The sequence below is a fragment of the Acomys russatus genome, chromosome 18, assembly GCF_903995435.1.
Source record: "Acomys russatus chromosome 18, mAcoRus1.1, whole genome shotgun sequence".
Taxonomy (NCBI): domain Eukaryota; kingdom Metazoa; phylum Chordata; class Mammalia; order Rodentia; family Muridae; genus Acomys; species Acomys russatus.
Genome location: NC_067154.1, coordinates 62,587,113 through 62,606,697, shown reverse-complemented (window position 1 = coordinate 62,606,697; position 19,585 = coordinate 62,587,113). Strand labels below are relative to the sequence as shown.

The 19,585-nt window shown below is 46.5% G+C and overlaps 1 pseudogene; it reads right to left on the bottom strand.

The window, feature by feature from the left end:
* Positions 1 to 19,193, bottom strand: part of LOC127202349 (elongin-B-like) — a 114,782-nt pseudogene extending 95,589 nt beyond the window's left edge.
* Positions 19,194 to 19,585: the final 392 nt, after the last annotated feature.

Genomic DNA, 19,585 nt, shown 5'->3' with positions numbered 1-19,585 from the left:
ACATCTATATAGTACATTTCACTGTCTCTAAAGGAACCCCTGTAGATCCATTAGCAACTACTTTGTTCTCTCTTCCCCCAACATTTAGGCACCACCAATATGTGTTCTGCCTCTGCGCATTTGTTTATTCTGGGAGTTTAATGTAAATAGAATTATACAAAATATGACTATTATCACCTCGTGTAATGTCCCTTACTGCACAGTTCCTGGTGTTGTCTGTCGGGGTGATATTCCTCGTGGATATATCCGATTTGGTTTCTCCACTCATTAACTGATGCCTGGCTTTTGTGAATCTCATTGCTATGGACACAACTGTGCATGTTTTCATATGACTGTCTTGGGAATCAAAGTGTGCTGTCCAGCTGAACATGCAGTTGGCCTGAGGGGAACTGAGGGAGCTTTCTGCTTTCCAGAACTACTCTCCTTTTCTCCACAGCCTGCCAAGAACACTTTGTCCCTCAGTACACTGTACCAAATGCTCTGTTTCTGGCCTCTAACCACAACTGACGTGTAATATGTACTAGATTACATATTTCCAGACTCCTTTTGGTATCCACATGTTGGATAGTCAACAGACTTCAAGTGCTCAGATGAGTGAGTAGAGATGACAAGATGGCTCAGCAGGTAGACGTGCTTGCTCTGCAAGCTTGACAATCTAAGGTCCTTCTCCAGGTCTGTGGTGGAAGAAGAGAACAGACTCCCAAAGGCTGTCTTCTGCCTTCTGTATGAGTGTTATGGTATGCATGTGCACACATGCACATACCCCACGCACACATGCATACATATGTATAAACATGCACATGCGCGCATGTTCACATATGCACATAAATGAGCACACATGTACATACATGCACATATATGCTTGCACACAGTGTACACATGTGTACAAACATGTATACAAATACACACATTCACATGCACACAGTGCACAGACATATGTGCACACATGTACATGTATGCACACCCACCATGTACTCATATGCACATATACACACTTGCACACACATGTATAAACATGCATACACATACGCACATGTACACACTTGCACACATATTTACATGCACTCTGTCATCGAAATTATCATTACCATCATAGTGATAATTTTTAAATGAATGACTAAATTAACTAAAGCATAACTGCTTTAGGGTATTGCTCCTTGTTTAATACACGATTTGTTCCTTGCGATGTTTCAATATGAAGCTCATCCCCCCCATGATCACGTTTTCAGGATTTGTTTCCTAGCCAGTGAGGCTATACGAACAGATTATAGGAAGTCTAGGGGTGGGGCCTCGCTGGAGGAAGGAGCTCACTGAAGACGGGTCCTTGAGGGCATACCACCCTACTCCCTTCCTACACAGGACTCTCTGCTTCCTGCCTGCAGTGATGTGAGCAGCTCCCGCCCCACATCACAACCACCACGGTACACTGCCAAAGGATTGTGAGCTGCACTCTCTAGAACCATCTCTCCTCCCTCAAGTTGTTTCCTTCAGATGTTCTGTCAGAGTGACCCATAGCTAATACACTGCAGGCTGACCACGGGTTGCTGCTGACATGGCAGCTCGTGTCATCTGACACAAGACACACATGTCTCTGGAAAGCAATAAATCCCAGACATCCCAGGAACCAAAGCAATCTCCACTCCACAACAGCACATTGAACTCGTCTTAAATTAGGTGAACGTCTTTGAATACGTCTCTATTCCGAGCACAAAGGCTTATTATCTCAAACAAAATACAAACCCCAGATAGCACCAACGAGCAAAAGCTGCAAGAAAACCATCTGAGCGATACACGGGTATATTGTGTCTGTGTCTCTGTCGCTCAGAATTCCTAGGCCTGGAACTCTCCCAGGCTGCTTCTGTGGGATGATTAGTGCATCTCGGAACAGTAAAGAAGGGCACAGCTGATGCCTGAGCTGACAGTGGGCTCAGCCCTCCTGTCTAATGCTGTGCATTCTTCAGTGGCAAGATCCTTACGGCTCGAGGCTTTGTTGGCGGCAGGTGTTATCCAAATGCAGTGTCGTGCCGCTAAGAGCCTGTGTACAAAGGGACTCGGTGTGCAGCTCTGGGGGCCTCGGTGTCACTGCGCTGAGGAGATCTTTCTTTTTTCTCTCCCCCGGTAAATTCTCCCTTGATGTTCAAGGGCTGAGGCTGAACAAGATCAAATAGCAATTAAGCCATAATGATCTAAGCTTTACATGACATGATGACTTGGGAAGGCTGATCTGCTCCCGAAAGATAAATTCATAAGAATACAAGGGGAGGAAACGCACACTCGGAGCAGAATGGATGCCTTGGCATGCCAGATTGCAACCAGAAATTAAATGCTCTCTCTTTTTTTTTTTTTTTTTTAAATACACCAGCCATCTCTCTGGATTTCTACTTTTGCAAATGTGGAGATCCAGGATCAGTGACAGTGCGTTCTTCTCTCGTACACTAAACGTGAATGGCTCCCCGTGGGCCAGCACACCCTCACAAGTCTACTCCTGTGTGCCTCCGCTCTTCTGCTGCCATTTTCTAAAGGCACTTATTTCGAGACTATTGAATAGCTTTCTAGCTGGCTTACTGCCTCTCCATCTTCCACACCCTTCAATGTATGCATCAATCTCCTCATACATAGGCTAATGCTCAGCTCAGAAATCGCCAAGAGCGTCCCTTCAAATTTTCCCACAAACACCTTGCTTGCTGGTACTCAAGCTCCCTATGACATAACATACCTTTCTTTGCCACAGTTAAAATCATTACTGTGGACAAATACACAAGAAGCTCTTGAATGGGGAAGCTTATGTGGCCCCCCACTTTGAGGGAATATTGTGCATGACTGCATGGAAGGTGCAGAGCATGTGACATCTCAACAAAGCTGGAACTGGAGGCTAAAAAAGCAGGACAGGGCTATTAACCTCAAGGCTCACCCTCCCCACAGTGACCTGCTTTCTCTAGCTAGGCCCTGCTTTCCTAAAATTGTCACAACCTCCTCCCCAGGCAGAGCTGCCAGCTAGAGCTGATACACTCAAATATATGAGCTGTGGAGGACATTTCCTATTCAAAACACAGCACCTAAACACACCCCTGCCAGCTCTAGTGAGTCCCCAGAGCCCCTGAGGTGAAGATGTGTGTGTAGACAGTTCACTGAGGAAATGGAACATGAAGGAGAGATTGCAGCTTCCCATATAGGGGGAGACTGCAGTGGACAGTGGGCCTGAGATGACAGAGAAGCCCTGAAGCTTGTCCTGACCCAAGGAACACAAAGATGGCGTATCCTACAGACTGCCCATCAGCTAGTCGTTGGCTAAGGACAGAGCTGGGATGGAGCAGGGAAGGAAAACTGTAACCTTGGTAGCCTGGAGTCTCTGTATGAGAAGGTAAGCGGACTCCAGAGTCCCAAGGAATCCTGGACCATGGAAAGGTCTAGAGCTATCAGAAGCAAAGCATTAAAGTCTGGAGAGAGGAGAAGGGGAGGGGTGGGGTAGAAGGGCAAAGAAAAAGGGCCCTGGGGGCTGCTAGAAAACAAGGCAGAGCCTGACATGCTCCCTTCCTGACCTGAAAGGCCATTGCGGAGAAAAGGACAGCCCCTCCATTGTGTCATTGTTTCCCATGGACTGCAATATTCCCTTGGCTCACAAGACGTATAGAACCCAGTCTTTGGAAGTTTCCAAGGCTCACTAAGCTCCTCCTCAGTGTCACATAGGCAATAAACAACTGCTGAGGGAAGGAGAAGGTCTTTGGTGGACCTGCCTGCAAGCTGAGTAGGAAACCCCAGTGGTGTGATTTTCGTGAGACAATCTGGGGTGAGGAGACAGAGCTGCCAGAGCCTCCCGTGCTCCTGTGAGTAACCCCAATAATGGGCTCATCAACCCAGACCTGGGTAGAATTGTTTTCCTTCTGTCTTCAGGGCCCCACCTGGGTGCACATAAATACCTACTCATGTTTCCTCATGAAAAGTCATGTGACCTTTTCAGCAACTGCTCAAATCATGAACATCTTTCACAGCCCAGTTCTGAGGCTTCAACAAGCTTTTGCTAATTAACATACGCTCACACACAAAGACGTGAGATCACAGAGATGGGGTCGGCTAATGGCACAAGACAGTGTGTACAAGGCCCAGTCTGTCACGAGTCTCAACCCAGGAAGATGAGTCTTGAAGAATGTGGATGGGCCAGCAAAACAGAGGGCACAGTAATGTGAGCGGGCAGCACTGGAGGTCCGGGAGGCTGGATGAAAGTGACTTAGGCTTCGTCAGAAAGGATGAAAATTTAGCGCCTACATTTCTAGGGAAATCCTTCAAGTTCCTAGAAAGCAGTTTAACTACATGAGGCAGCAACAGAAGCAGAAACTAAACCAGAAATCCAATCCCGTGAATTAGTCCCAACAGGGAGATGAAAGGACAGGTGGGGGCCGACCCAGCAAGGGACTTCAGCTTAGGTCAGGCCGGCCCTGCAGGTGGTCAAACACTGACCTCCACCCAAGGCAGAAGGCTGAAGGTGCTCAGTGATCGAAGAGATCAGTCTTGCGGTTTGGGGGCTGAACTGCCACAAGATGACTTGCCAGCGGTAGGTCCCCTAAGCAGAAGTTGGCAAACAAAAACACTCAGGTTCAGAGCCTCTTCTGTTACTGAGGTGGCCACGTGTTCCAGGCCTGAAGAACATGTTAGAGGCCACACTGCTCCTTTGTTCTGACTGGAACGCAGAGGCTGATAGCTGGTGTCCAGGGAACGAAAGCCATGATGAGGTCAAAGGCAACAAAGGCAACAGAAAGAGGCCCAGGGAGATGGCTCTGAGGAGTAAGGTGCTTGTCACCAAGACTGATGCCTGGAGTTCAGGCTCTAGGACCCACATGGTGGACAGCAAGGATCAACTCCAGAAAACCCTTTGACCTCCACATGCACACCTTGACACACACACACTTGACACACACACAACAGATAAATACGTAAATGTAATAACATTTATGAAAGAAAGTGGATTGGCCTCGTGATGTGACATTTGTAAAACACTCTAACGGTAGCTGTTATCACAAGTAAATTCTGAAATCTCACACAATGATTTTTTGTATGTATAAAGTTCTGATGATGAGGGATAGAAACTCTTGTTCTGCGCATCCCCACTGTGTTCTCAAACTAATGGAAGACTTGCTCCTGGGTGTGGTCATCCAGCCGACAGAGAGGGGGAAAGCACTTGATTGTTTCCTCAGTGGTGTGAACAAGAACTGAAAATAATACATTTCATTTCCACTTCCTTCCTTTCCTTCAGCGGAAGTGACTCTTATGGCCACACTAACTGCAAAGCAGTCTTTGAAATGTAGCCCAGCTCAAGGTGAGAAGGAAAACTGCCACGGTAACCTCACACTCTGAAGTGCTTTCCTCTAACCTGCTCATAAAAGAAAAAAATGTATCTGTCTTCTTTACTCATTTAGGGGCTGGGGAGACGGCTTGGAGGTCAAGAATTTGTACTCGTCTCTCAGAGGACCTGATTCTGGCTCCTAGCACTCTCCACGAATGTCTCCCAAACGTGTCTAACTCCAGCTTTGGGAGGCTCTGATATCTCTGGCTCCATGGGCATCTGGACGCAATGCACATATCAACACACACACATAGTTAAAATTACAAAAATACATCTTTTTAAAAAGTGTTTTTGTTGTGAATGGGATTATAGGCATAAGTCACCATGCTTAGATTTTAGTGTAAGGACTGAAGACCCAAACTCATGACTGTCACTTTACAGGGTGAGCTACCTCCCCACCCCTACATCCTCACTCCCCACCTCCCCACCCCTCACATCCCCATCCCCCAAATCTTTATATTTTCAGTAAACAGGAAACTGTGACTCAGAAAAAAAATATCCTTCAGAGATTTTAATATATAGTCTCCAAAGGTATTAGCTAGGAACACCCCATCAGAGCTACAGATTAGGCAAGGCCAATATCAAAAGAAGGAAATAATGTTAGAAGAAATAAACTCCCTCTACAACCAGCCAATCTCGGCAATGCAGCTGTTAGGGGCTGTACCATATACTCCCAACATCTATATGTTGAAGCTTTAACTCTCAGTGCCTCAAGTTAAGACAAGGTGGAATTAAAAAAAAAAAGTGATTGCATTAAAATGGGGTTACCAAAGTAGTCCCTAACCCATTGTGTCTTTAATCCATTGTGCGGAAGGAAATTGGGATATAAAGAGAGATTTCAGGGACACACACACACACACACACACGAGCACACGAAGACAGTGTAGGAAGGTTGCTAGCTATGAGCCAGCACAAACCAAGCTGTCTGACTCCTTGACGTTGAGGCCTCTAGCACATGAGGAATCGAGTTTCTGTCTCTGAGCTCCAGCCTGTGGTGCTTTTCCAGAGCAACCTCAGGAAGTTATTGGCAAGGAGCAGCTCTCCTCACCTGCCTCAGAATGCTCACAGACTGCAGGAGGTGACTCAAAACGCATCACCGCAAAGCAGATCCTTTCATCCGCCCCCCTCCACCTAGGATGCCAGGTATCAGGGTTGGGAAGCACAGTGATGCTGTCTTAGGAATAAGTAGCAGGTAGGGAGACAGTGGCCCATCAGCAGCTGAGATGGGACAGATACCATGACGCTCTCACACTGGATTAAGTGATGGGAGAGAGTGGTCTCAGAGGTCTCAGCTCTCGGATATGAGAAGCTGGCTCTGCTTGGTAGCAGATTCCCCAGCAGTGTTGTGTGCCGTCCCTCATGACTGACTTCATTAAAATTCCTCAAGTATTCCATAGGATCTACTCTCTTGTGAAAAACCCCACTGGAAGCTGCAGTTGATTAATTTATTGAAAGGTTTATTGCCCAGGCGTGGTGGTGCACGTCTTTAATCCCAGCACTCAGGGGACAGAGACAGGTGGATCTCTGTGAGTTCAAGGTCAGCCTGGACTAAAAACCAAGTCCAAGACAGTGATGGCTGTTACATAAAGAAACCCTGTCTTAAAAAAACAAAAAGACAGAAAGGCTTATTGCCAAGGTTAAGAGCCATGACCTCTTTCTACTTATTTAGAAATATCCTGTTGCACTTGAGCCAAATCTGACAACACTCTGGCAGGCATTAAGAAAGTAGTTAAAAGATATGAGCTTAATTGGGTTAATTGCCTGCTGTCTAAAGCCCTAGTCAAACAGGACCCTCGGCCCCTCTCGGCCCCTCGTGCAACCTCCATGTGCTCACGTGTGGATGGTGCAGCAAAGCCTGAAGGGTAGGTGCTCAGAGAGTGGAAAGGAAACCAACTGCTGAGAGTCTGTCATTCTGAAGACCTTGTCCTAAAGGGTCCTGTCCCTCTGCGGGACCCAGTGCCATCACCGAGAGAGAAACAGGGTTTCAGAGGGCACCGGTGTGAACTGGGGGGAATGAAGGGCAGCAGGTGTAGATGGACACAGAGCATGGGGACACGCTGGGGACTAAGGAGTAGGTGAAGAAAACACTTTACTCAGGGAGGAAAGCTTTGCATTCTGAAGAGACTGGAAAGGATGAGGAAGGAAGTAGAGAGAGGAAAAGAGAAGAGGAGGGGAGGGGACGAGGAGGATGGGAGGGAGAGGAGTGTGCTTCCCTCAGAAACACCCTGGACACACCCCTAGTGTCTGTGATTATAACATTATTCGGAGATCAAGTCTTTACAGATATAATCAAGGTAAGATGACCTCACTTTGGTTAAGCCATAGCCAGCACAGCTGGTCTATCTTAAGGAGACACAACCTGGGACACAGACACAGACACAGAGGCAAGATGGTAGAGCGGTAAGTCCCATTAGCCAAAGGATGGTAAAGGCTCCCGGAAGTTGAAGGAGCTGAGGAAGGGTCCCTGGAGACTTCGGAATGTGACTGCCCCTTCCAGCATCTTTATTCTAGACTCCCAGACTCCGGAACTGAGAAAGAATGTGTTTCTCTTTTAAGACCCTGCCCGTGGTACCTGTTATGGCGGGGCAGAAGAAAAGTGATAAAGGGTCGAGCCAAGCTTCCCACCCCACCAGGATACTTCCATTCCGCCTGCCTCACAGGAAGCGCTCGGCAAACATCTAAGTCCATGTGAAGCAGTGTCACAGCAGAGATCTGTTATCTCTTCTTGTTGGCTAGCTCACTGCCGAACCAATGTGCCAATGGCCTGATTGATCCTTCCCCGTGGTGTGACGCCTACGTGTAGACTCAGGGTACACACTCCTGTGGGGAACATCACTCACTTTTTGGAAATGGAATAACTGCTCATTGGAAAACACAAACCAGGGTTTTTTGGTTTTGGTTTTGGTTTTTTTCTTTTGTTTTTGTTTTTTATCACAAGAGAAGATTCAAATGAAGGGCACAGGAGGAGAGATAGAAAAAGAAAGGCACACTAGGAAGAGCACTGTGGTGGGTCAAATGAGAACTGCCCCTCCCCCTCCCCTCCCCCCCCCCTCCCCCTAACCCCCTCCCCATCCTGAATGATGAGCAATAACAAGCCCAACCTTGACTCCTCCAAGGCACTGGCTCCAGCAGCAGACCAGCCTTTGCCGAGTTTACTCCTGCACAAGAGCACAGGACTGAAGGTCTCTTTGTCCTGTCATCAGGGCCTCTGAGAAAGTCTCGGGTCAGTCTGGCTCCTCACAGGCCCCCACAAGACCATGTGTTTGGACACTTGGTCCCCCAGTTGGTGGAACTGTTCTGAGAAGGAGTAGGAGGTGTGGCCTTGCTGAAAAAACTGTGCCCCTGGGGTGCACTTCTAAGTTGCAAAAGCCCATGCCACTCCCACTTAGCTCTCTCTACATCGTGCTTGTGGGTCTCAGGATGTAAGCCCACAGCCACTACCCCCGCTGCCATGCTCGCCCCCCATGACGGTCATGAACTCAAACCCTCTGAGGCTATTAGCCCCAAATAATCTTCTTCTTCTACAAGTTGCCTTGGTCACGGTGTCTTATCACAGCAATAGAAGCGTCCTGGACAGCAGAACAGAGCCTAGGGTGGTATATCGACAAGTGAGGATGTGGACGGACTCCTGCAACTCCCTGAGCTCTGGAAGGAAGTGTCTATGCTGACACTTTGATTCTGCATCTAGGCTCTTCTGTGAATATATTCCTGGTGTTTTAATCTCCCTGGGTTGCTTGTGCAACCTCGTTCAGGAACTCTTCAAAAAGCAACACGTGGCAGCAGTTTAACAGGGCCCACTTAAGCATTGTTTTTTGTTGTTGTCGTTGGTACTTGAGGTCTGAGCTCAGACCTGCGAGGTTACATGCAACAGGAGATCTTGTCTAGCGTAGATACAAAGAATTCCTGCCGTAGAGAGAAAACAGCCCAAAGGTTGCAATTTTTGCTCTGTAGGACACTAGTAAATTTTATTTCAAACTAGCAAATGTAAAAATTTCTTCTCTCATCCAAACCTATTTTTCCATCATTCTGTTTCCTCAGTAGGAATTTGAATGATGCCTTTATACTGCTTCATTCTGTGTGAAAGTCATCACGTTTCCCCAACGGCCTCACCTTCAAGGTCTGCACATGCTCACAAGGTGGTCTACATCAATGTCCCTCTGAGAGGACAGAAGTCTTTCCTCCAAAATCCTTCCTCCCCATCAGGGGCCTATACAGCCCTCGCTTGATGGGGGACTCACGGCTGCTTGCAAGCTATCTGCTCTGTCCTCCTGAGTTCTGCATGAGAAAACAAACTACCGCACCTGTCTAGGACTCACCTTGGTTAAAGGAGTCAGGTGTCTTGGGGCAAGCTTGAGCTTCACCCTCAGGGTAGCTGATTTCTTCTTGTTGTGCACGGCTACTTTACCGAACCACAGCCTCCCACCCCGAAAGATCAACAGCCAGCAACCCAGCAACCTCTCGGGGCCCTAGCACTTATATTCCTGCTGAAAAATCCCCAGAATTCCAATGGTCACACAATCTCAGAAACTATCTGCAGCTGGCAAAACCATAGTCAGCTGCTGTGAAGCAGCCCCATAGCCCTACACTTGGGACTAAAATGAAAACATATTCTTATATTTCTGTGTGTTTTTAAATTCCAGAATTCTCACTTACAGGTGTGCCCTTCCACTTTTGGGTTTTAGCTAATTCCAGATGTAGTCAAGTTGACAAGCAAGAACAGCCACCACAAAACCAGAATCACAGGTATATGTTACCCCAAATGCCATGTTCCAGTGTGAGAGAGGGCTTCTTGAAGTTGTAGAGTTTTATACAAGAAATAAAGTCACAAATCAGGGCAAGTCTAAAATGTACTGGTTGGTATATCAAAGAGGCATTTACAGCAAGATGGAGAAAGTCCTGCTACAAGCTCAGACGCTGGCTTTTGGGTTGGTGGAAGCTAGTGGTCTAATTAGGTTGATAGATTTTTTTAAAAAGGTTTATCTATCAGTCACAGGATGTTAGTCCCTATACAAGAGGTAAGCAAGGAGCTGCAGTTAGTCCAAAAATAAGGTAATTAGCCCCTGGATCTACAACACTTCACCCTCTCCACATCACTGTAGTTGCAATCAGTCTTTGCAGACACAGATTTGTTCCAGTGATTCTCACTGACACATTTATTATTATTAAACTATTTATTTTAAATAAGGATTCAAGGAGAGAGAGAGAGAGAGAGAGAGAGAGAGAGAGAGCACTAAAAGTAGATGAGAACAAAATCCTCCTGAAGACATAAAGAAATAGATTGTAAGACAGACTCTTTATGAGCTTTGCCTGATATGGACCCCAGGATGTGTGTATGAATGAACAACAGCGGGACCGGTCTGAACGCATCCCTTCCACCCTTCCTAGCTGGGCGTCCTGGTGGTGAGCCCGGCTGTACCACATCCTAGCAGTGCCCTGGCCTCTGTCAAGCTCTGGCCTCAGAGTCACAACTACAAAAACAGAGCTAGGGCCAGAGAGAGGGTTCATTGCCACACAAGCCTAACAACTCCATGTAAAAATCCAGATGGCATCGAACACATCCGTGATCCCACCGCTCACTCCGATGGTGAAATGAAAGGAACAGCCTGGAAGCTGTCGAGCCAGGTCGCTCAGAGTACGAAGCAAAACAGCAGAAGTAACAAGATAAGAGGCTGCCTGATGTACACACACACACACACACAAACACACACACACACACACACACACACACGCACGCGCGCGCGCGCGCGCACACACGCATGCATGCATGCAGACAGAGCAAGCTTAACATAAGTATTAAATAAATAAATAAGGATGCTTTGAGAATTAGCAGGAGAGAACTTGTTAAGCATTTCTCTCCAGAGCATACTTTATTATTTATACACTTCACCCCAAAAAACTTAACTTGGTAAATGTTGATTAAACTACAAATATTCTCACCAATTCTTTTTGAAAGTTGGAGATTCTGAAAATAGAGAAGACAGTTGCACTTTGAAGAAATTAAAGAAAATAGGCAGTGTGCAAATTAATTTTAAAAAATAAAAGAAAATAAAAACTTCCACCAGGCACGGCAGCTTATGCCTTTAATCCCAGCAGTTGGGAGGCAGAGGCAGGCAGATCGCTGGGAGTTTGTGAGTAGCCTTGTCTACAAAAAGACCTCCAAGACAGCCAGGGATGTTACAAAGAAACCCTGTCTCAAAAGGGGAGAAAAAGGCCAACACAACAACAACAACAAAACACTTTAAAATGTGGATATGGTGGGAAATACAAGAAGTTTAAAAAACATAAGACAGAAGAGAGAGGTCTCTAATTCCGACCATCATTAAATGTGCGTTAGCTGGGGGGATGGGCAATGTGCTCCAACTTCTGCCTTCAGAGACAACAATTTTCCATAGCTTTACAGAATCCTTTATCCGTCACATCTTTCTCGGCAATATCTCCTTCCTTTGCCTTACATTTCAATAAACACTAACATACTTGAAGTTTTAAAAATAAAATTCTTCTTGCTCTGTCTTCTCCAGGCGTTTTCTAGCAAGGACTCTGACAACTTCTTACCCAGCCTGCAACTTCTCCCAGCAGAACCTCAAAAAAACAAAAACAAAAACAAAACAAAAAAAAACCACCGATCACCCAGCCGCCCTAGCCTGTGAGGCTGGGAAACAGAAAGCTGTATTGTGCTAGGCCCTGACTAGCTGAGGGTGGTCATGTGATCAGGCACTGTGACAGATAACTTCTGGACTAGAAGTTTTTCTGCCCTCCAAGGATGAACCAGTCACAGGAAAAGATCCTTTCCCGTTTTTTGAGAGGTGCCGTTATAAGTGAGATGCCTGCGACTGAGCCAACTTACACCATCGCAAGGATGGGCAAACCCAGGGCCTCAGGAGGGGCTGGAGGCAGTCCGCCTGTTCCTAGGATGCACATGATACAATGCCTCAGCGCTTGCTTACTCCTGCTGGCTGCAGTTTTGTGTTAACTGTTATGGAAGCTGCCTTATTTGATCCACACATGTTTTGTTTTTGTTTTGGGGTTTTTTTTTGTTTTTGTTTTTTTTTTTGGTTGTTTTTTTTGTTTTGGTTTGTTTTGGCTTGGTTTGTTTTTTGGGGGTGTTTGTTTGTTTGTTTGTTTGTCTTTGGTTTTGTCAGTTTTTATAATCTTCTCAGGAAGTGATGACTGTTGAGCCTGTTCCTGCCCTGCTGTGTCCACTTGCAATCCTTATTTTGATACGTACCCTGCTTCCAGTGTGATGGGTTTAGGAGCACAGGCTTTGGGGAGGTGACTGGGTCATGGACCAAACAAGTGGTCAGGGAGCGGTGCCTTGACCTTTCTACCACATGGGGAAACAGTGAAAACTCACCATCTGTGAATTAGCGAGCAGCTCCTCAGCAGACACCAAATCTGCTAGAACACTTTTGTTGGACCTGTCAGCCTCCAGAATGTGAAAAGTAAACTTAAAAAAATAATAATAAGGTGCCTAGTTTGTTGTATTTTGTTATGGAAGTCAGTGTGGACTATGACATTGTAGTCTGTATTCCTCAAACCATGCTATCTTTTTTTTTCCTCCTTGATCCTAACAGGTCTAGTAAACTGTGCCAGGTCAGAAATAACCTACTCATGGCCAAATGTGACTTATTGACTTTTTTGCCTTATTGACTAGTTTGCCACCCTGTTCCCACTCTTAAGTTCCATGGCCATAAGTTGCCTTCAGCCCAGTTTTCAGTGAATTATTATTGCCTTCATTGCTAGTTCATCCCCTTGAGGAAAACTGCAGACCATACCTACCCTTTTTCTCCGGGTACCAGCTACAAACTGAGGTGCTATTCCTCCAAAGTTCACCCAGGAGAACTAATGAGTTTGTTAGGCTTATTTATTATAGAGCAATGGATGAGGAGTAGAGTGACCTTAAAGCAGCCACATTGGAAGGCGCGCATCGAGTAGGGAGAACAGCTCTAGCACGGCTGTGTAGATGGAAGCCCCTCCCCTCATCTTCCCTCACCCACAGAGACCCCCAAGGCCATGCACGATTAAGATAGAGTTGAAGACAGTGCATACAGCTGGATACTCAGGCATGGGCCCCATGACCCTTCCTTCTGCGCCTGCTCCTTTCAGGGTGGAGTCAACAAGCTACGATCTTTGGTAAGAAAGCCCAACTGGACTCCTGAAGACAGCAGCTGCGTGGCTTAGACTCCAAGCCTTAGAGGATAGTCTTGTACAACTTGCTATTGTAGAATTTTTTCTCAGCTTATCTGAGACAGTAATTTAACCTCGCTCGATTCAAAGAGAGGTCTGACCCTTCCTGCGTCCCTGAGAGATAACCTCTAAGCCTCTAGAACATGCTGTCTGATAAGCATGTATTTGTTTATATGGGCCGTGCTAGATCTTGCTAACAGTGTAATTGATGGTAGAGGCCTCAACTTTTATCAGCTTGGCCTCTGGTGGGTAGCTTGAGCTGCCAGTCTTGTCTGTGTGACTAACCCTTCACACCATCCTTGGGGACCTAGGCATGAGGAGCTCCCCAAGTAGAAGTTATGTCTCTGGTCATACTCTCACTGGGAGAATCAAGTGTTGTCTACACAAGTACACAAGGTAATGGCAACTGAAAAGTGTGCTTGGTGCCCGCCCCCCATCCTCCACCCTGTGAATCATATTCCCTATGGAATTTAATTGTATCTTCAGCTCTAATAAACTGTAGGAATGGGAGCACTGCTCACTTTTGTGAGCACCTGTAGCCAGTCACTGAGCCTAGGGTAGTCTTGGGAGTGTCCAAGCACACCCCCTTGGGCTTCCTGATGGAATGTCTCCTATTTTAAGAGGCCCTCCCAGAGGTAAGCTCTCACACAGCTGCAGCTCTCCCTGTCTGTGCTCAGATCTGTAACAGAAGTGTGTGGTTCTCTCCCAGGGCCTCTGGACCGGAGCTCGCGTTTGTCTACTGTATGTCTCACACTTCCAACCTGTCTGTGTCTCCAGGCTTTTTCCTCTCCTCTGTTCTTTGTCTTCTACCCTTCAATGGGTTAAAAACCTGTTACTTCCCTGAGGGTATGAACTCTCCTGGCTCCGAAACCCAAGCGCCCAGCAGAGGGACTCACAGATACCTGACTTTTTTTGTAAAAAGAATCAAAGGGTCTGCACATAAATAATTAGCTTTCCATGTAATAAAATTTATTTCATGTTGACAAGAGCATAGCTATATTTGAATGTGGAAAAAAAACAAGAGCTTTAAGTTTAAATTTTTAAAATAAAGGTGAGCCATTAAACAGTACGCTTACTTTATATACAGAAGAGATGCAGTTTGTCATATATGGAGAGTAAATTGCAGTTTATTCATGGGAAAAAATGGTTGTGCCTATTACAGTTCACTGAAAAACGTGGAGAGGTCAACATTAAAAAAAAAAAAAAAAAAGTACACTGTTTTTGCAATGAGGTGAGAGAAAAGAATTCCCACGTGCCTGAAAGTTCCAAGCTGTGACACCCTAGGATTCAATCCCATGATCACTGGGCTATGAGAAGATCTTACCTGCTGATAAGTGCTTTCCCTGCCACGTGCCAGGGTGTCCTGGGTCCCAGGGTGTCCTGGGTCCTACTTACCTTAAGACCTCATCATCCAGCTGTCACGGGCATTGTCAGGGTATGTTCAGCTCCCCAGAGAGGTGGACAGCTGGCTGCACTGTGTGAGAAATGGAGTGTGGTCAGAAGTGACAGGGGCCAAGAAAGCAAGACACCAATGATCCTGATCCCAGCCCCCCCAACCACCCAAGGCAAACTATCCATCTAGGTACCGAGGCATTATTCTACTGTGGAATAGAGATGGATAGACACTGCTCTGTCCAGTCACACCCCTCTGCTATTCTCACCTCTTGTGAAACCTGGCCTTTTCTCCTCCGCTGAAGTCTTACTTCCTTTCATCTGACTTTTAGTGTCTGGAAAAACCCAGATGATGAACTGCCTCCTCCAAGGAGACCTGCCTTAACCCATACACTTTGATTTCTTAGGTGACAAAGGTCAGTGGCTTCTTGCCTCTCACCCACTTACAGAAGCTGCTGCATAACACACATCTACTTACTTGTGTCCACCTCTTAGAGGAGCTGCTGTGCTCTGATTGTGTGCAAAGCCTTGGGACAGACCACTGGGTTCAGCCATCTCCCCATCAGGTGCTCAGGGGTGTGTGTGTGTGTGTGTGTGTGTGTGTGTGTAAGCCAGAGGTCAATGTTGGGTGTCTGCTTCAGTCTCTCTCCACTTTAGCTTTTGAAATATGTTCTGATGCATCCACTGATCCTGGAGCTTGCTCTTTTGGCCACACACTGGTTGGCTAGCAAGTTCCGGGACTCTTGTGTGCCCTTAATGGTTAAGCCACCGCCCATTCCCCCGCCCCATCTTGACCCCATGGTATCTGTGGGATCTTAGGCAAGGGATTAAGGACATCAGCTTCAGTCTCCTCACCTGTGAGAGGGCTCATGATGGTAGCCAGCTCACTGCACTCTATTTCAAGGACTCACTAAATGAGTGGTGGGAAGTGTACGGCAACAGCCTCAGCACTGACCCTAAGCGGGCATCAGCTTCCGAGGAATTGCCGTTTTAGCACTCAGCTCTACTCCTCTTCTTGGTGGAGTTTTAGTTGGTGACTTGGTTTCCTCATTAAGCCCTCTAACTCATTGCCATTCCTCTTAGTGAAAATGGCACGTGTATGTTTCCCAGCATTCTAGTTTGCTTCTCTGTGATAAAATAATAGGAACTGAAAGAACTCAAGGGAAGAAAGGGTTTCTTTGGCTTACAGTTTACGATGTGCCTCAGTCACTTTTATTGCTGTGAAGAGACACTATGATATAAAAGTAATGTTTTTTCATCTCCTGAGGATTACTGCCTCTGGCTGCTAACCTAGCCTGGACCTGGAAGCTTCTAGTCTCAGTACAATCTAATCTAGGCCTAGAATGTTTTCAGCCTCTAAGACTTACTGCTGAGAGCCGGGCATGATGGCTCACGCCTTTAATCCCAGCACTCGGGTGACACAGGCAGGTGGATCTCTGTGAGTTCAAGGCCAGCCTGGTCTACAAAGCGAGTCCAGGACAGCCAAGGCTACACAGAGAAACCCTGTCTCAATAAATAAATAAATAAATAAACTTACCCTTTCTAGTCCTTTCTGAGCTCTGGCTGGCTGATTCAACTCAGCTGTTCTGGCTCAAACTTCTCCCAGCTGACTGATTCACACTGGCTTTTTTTCTGCTTCTCACTGAATTTGCTTTGCTTGGCCTCCAACTAACTCTAGATCTGTTTTAATCTTTAGGCTCCTTCTTATTCCCTGGTTCTCTCTGTCTTCACCTGTGTGTACCTTGTTCTCTCCCTGCAACCTGCATCTGTACAACTGTGCTGATAAAAACACCTCTAGGGGCTGGAAAGATGGCTCAGCGGTTAAGAGCACCATCTGCTCTTCCAGAGGTCCTGAGTTCAATTCCCAACAACCACATGGTGGCTCATAACCATCTATCGTGAGATCTGGTGCCCTCTTCTGGTGTGCAAGTGTACATGCAGGCAGAGCACTGTCTATGTAATAAATAAATCTTTAAAAAAAAAAAAAAGCCTCTAAATTCCACGAACTCAACTCCACTGCTCAGAGCTGACTGAACTCAACTCAGTGATCTGCGTGCTTCTGTCTCCTGAGCACTGGGACTAAAGGTGTGTTCCACCACACCTGGACCTGGGCTTCTCTTTACCTGAAACTTGCTCTGTATCAGGCTGACCTTGAACTCAGAGCTCTGCTTGCCTCTGTCCCCTGGGATTAAAGGCGTGTCTGTATTCCAGCTGGATCACACAGACCTATAAAATCTTGGATGTGATCTCTTGCCAGAGCAACCACGTTCTGAATTAAAATTCCTCTACACTATGATTAAAGCAGCTTCTTATAAACACAAGCACTTAACTGGGGGCTCGCTTGTATCTCAGCATCCCGAGAAGCAGAGAAAGGAGAAAGAGAGCCGAACTCCTCTGGCTTTCTCTCTCCACCCGTTTTATCCAGTTTGAGATCCCAGTACATGGGACGATGGTGACGCCCATTCAGAGTGGATTTCTGTAGTTACGTCTAAAAACACCATCAAAGACAAGCCTCGAAGTGCATGTCATAGCTGACTCCAAAGTTAGTCAAAGTGACCACCATCACTCAACGGAGTCTAATGGGTGGCCCTCTGTGGGCCCTTTTCACTACACTGTAGTCACTGGCTCTGAAGTCTTCTACCTCTCGTGGATACATTTACCTCTACACGGCCTGCTGGTTCCCAGGGCCACCCTGCTCCTTTGAACCGTGAAGAAAATGATTCACAGCCCAAGCCGAGACCACGTTCATTCTCAAGCCAGGGCCACCCTGGCTACTTACTCACTTCTATGATTCTGCTCAGACAGCCAACAAGAAAGAAGAGGGGACTGAAGGTAGAATTCCTGTTAGAGTACCTGTGCCACCTACCATGTCTCTTGCCTGCTACAAATGGCATTTTATGTTACATTTATCTTAATCAAAGTTTCTTTGTGTAAACAGAAGTAAGAGCCACTTGAGTTAGCTTAAGAAAAAGAAAAAAAAAGCATTGAAAGGGAATAGGCTGTTAGGGCTTTAATATGGTTTGATGGGAGACACCGCCATGTGGCGGTGGTGTTGGGAGGCAAAGACTTTAAGAGGTGAAAAGGTCACTGAGGGCATTGGCTTAATTCTTGCAGGACTAGGTTAATTGTGAGTTGCTAAAGGAGGCAGCCTTTGCCTTTGAGGCACATGCCTGGTCTCGGGAACAAAGTCTTTCTAAACAAATGCTTCAAGCAAATATTCTGCTTATTTGAGAAAAAACAAACAAACAAACAACAACAATAAAACCCAAACCCACAGCCTTGTGCTTATTTCTCCTCACTCCGTATAGTTCTGATGATCATCTCTGGAGATACGACTTGACCAACTTTTTCCCCCAGGGAAACCTTCAGGGACCATCTAACCAGGATAAAGACTAATTCCTTATTACAACATTCCAGATGCTTCAGTTTAGAAGCTTCCAGCCCGTTTCTCTATGTGTCTAGAAGCAGTCCCACTTTCTACAAACATGGCCAGAGCTTTCCAAAAGGCTATGCCAGTTTTGTTGTTGTTTTGTTTTGTTGTTATTTGTTTGTTTGTTTTGTTTTTGCTACAGTGCTGACTCTCCTAGTCTTTCCAGTTAGGTCACATACTGAAGTCATTTGTTTCTGATCAGAGGACTAACCTGCATGGCCCTGCCCAATTGCAGCATGGCTGTTCTTCTGCAATGGAATGGGCATGTAATCACGTCCAGGCCATCCCATTGTCACTGAGTAGTGTGAAGGAACTGGAAAGCCGCAGGGTGAAGACGAAGCCTGGAGCCACAGCATGGGCTGTGTGGAGCAGGCATGAAGGAAGGGAACGTTTTACCAGACTGAGGCCCCGAGAGCCCAACTCACAACCATGCTGGACCAGTCCCCAGCACCCAAGTCACAGGGCCTGGAACTCCAGCTCCAGGGGACCCAGCGCCCTCTTCAGGACTCGGTGGGCACATGCACCTACGCAATTAGAATTATGTTTTTGGTGTTTGTTGCTTTTTTTTTAGGTAGAAGAGAGACCCCGAGTTCCTTATGTTCTCCTTTGTATCATGGGGATCCCATCAAGAGGCATGGAGATGTTAATAACTGAAATGCACCTCAAATGTAAATGTTTCAGAGTCCAAAGTCATCATCTTAAATGTCAAACATTATAACCACTCCCCAAACTATAACCAAATCAGCTTCAGTCCAAAATGTTCTAAAACCCCAAATTCATGGCTTATAAAGTTTTAGAGTATTTTAAATTCCATATTTTCAAATCTAATGGATTACTCACCTTGTACATGTACCGGTGTAGAGGACATGGAGATATCGGCTGAAAGGCACCCAGCAATTAGGATGTCCACACAAGATTTGTCTTGCAAATACCCTCGGTTTATTCACACAAGCGTTACTTATAGCATGATGCTAGTATAAAAGTTAAAGACATCCCATCGCGCAGGGAACAGTGGTTTGTGCAGAAACTCCACTGGAACCTTCTCTTGAGCGCACTTCGGGAGTCTGCAGGTTTGATCCGAGTCCACCATGGAGTCTTTCAGCTGTGGTGGGCTCCGAGGATGGCCCTGATGGTGACAGCAGAGGCTAGTGGCTGTCACAGGTGGGCCTGTGTGAGCCCAGTGACAGGCAGAAGTTCAATGGTCCCTGGGGCCAGGGCCACGCGCAATCCCAAGCCCTTTT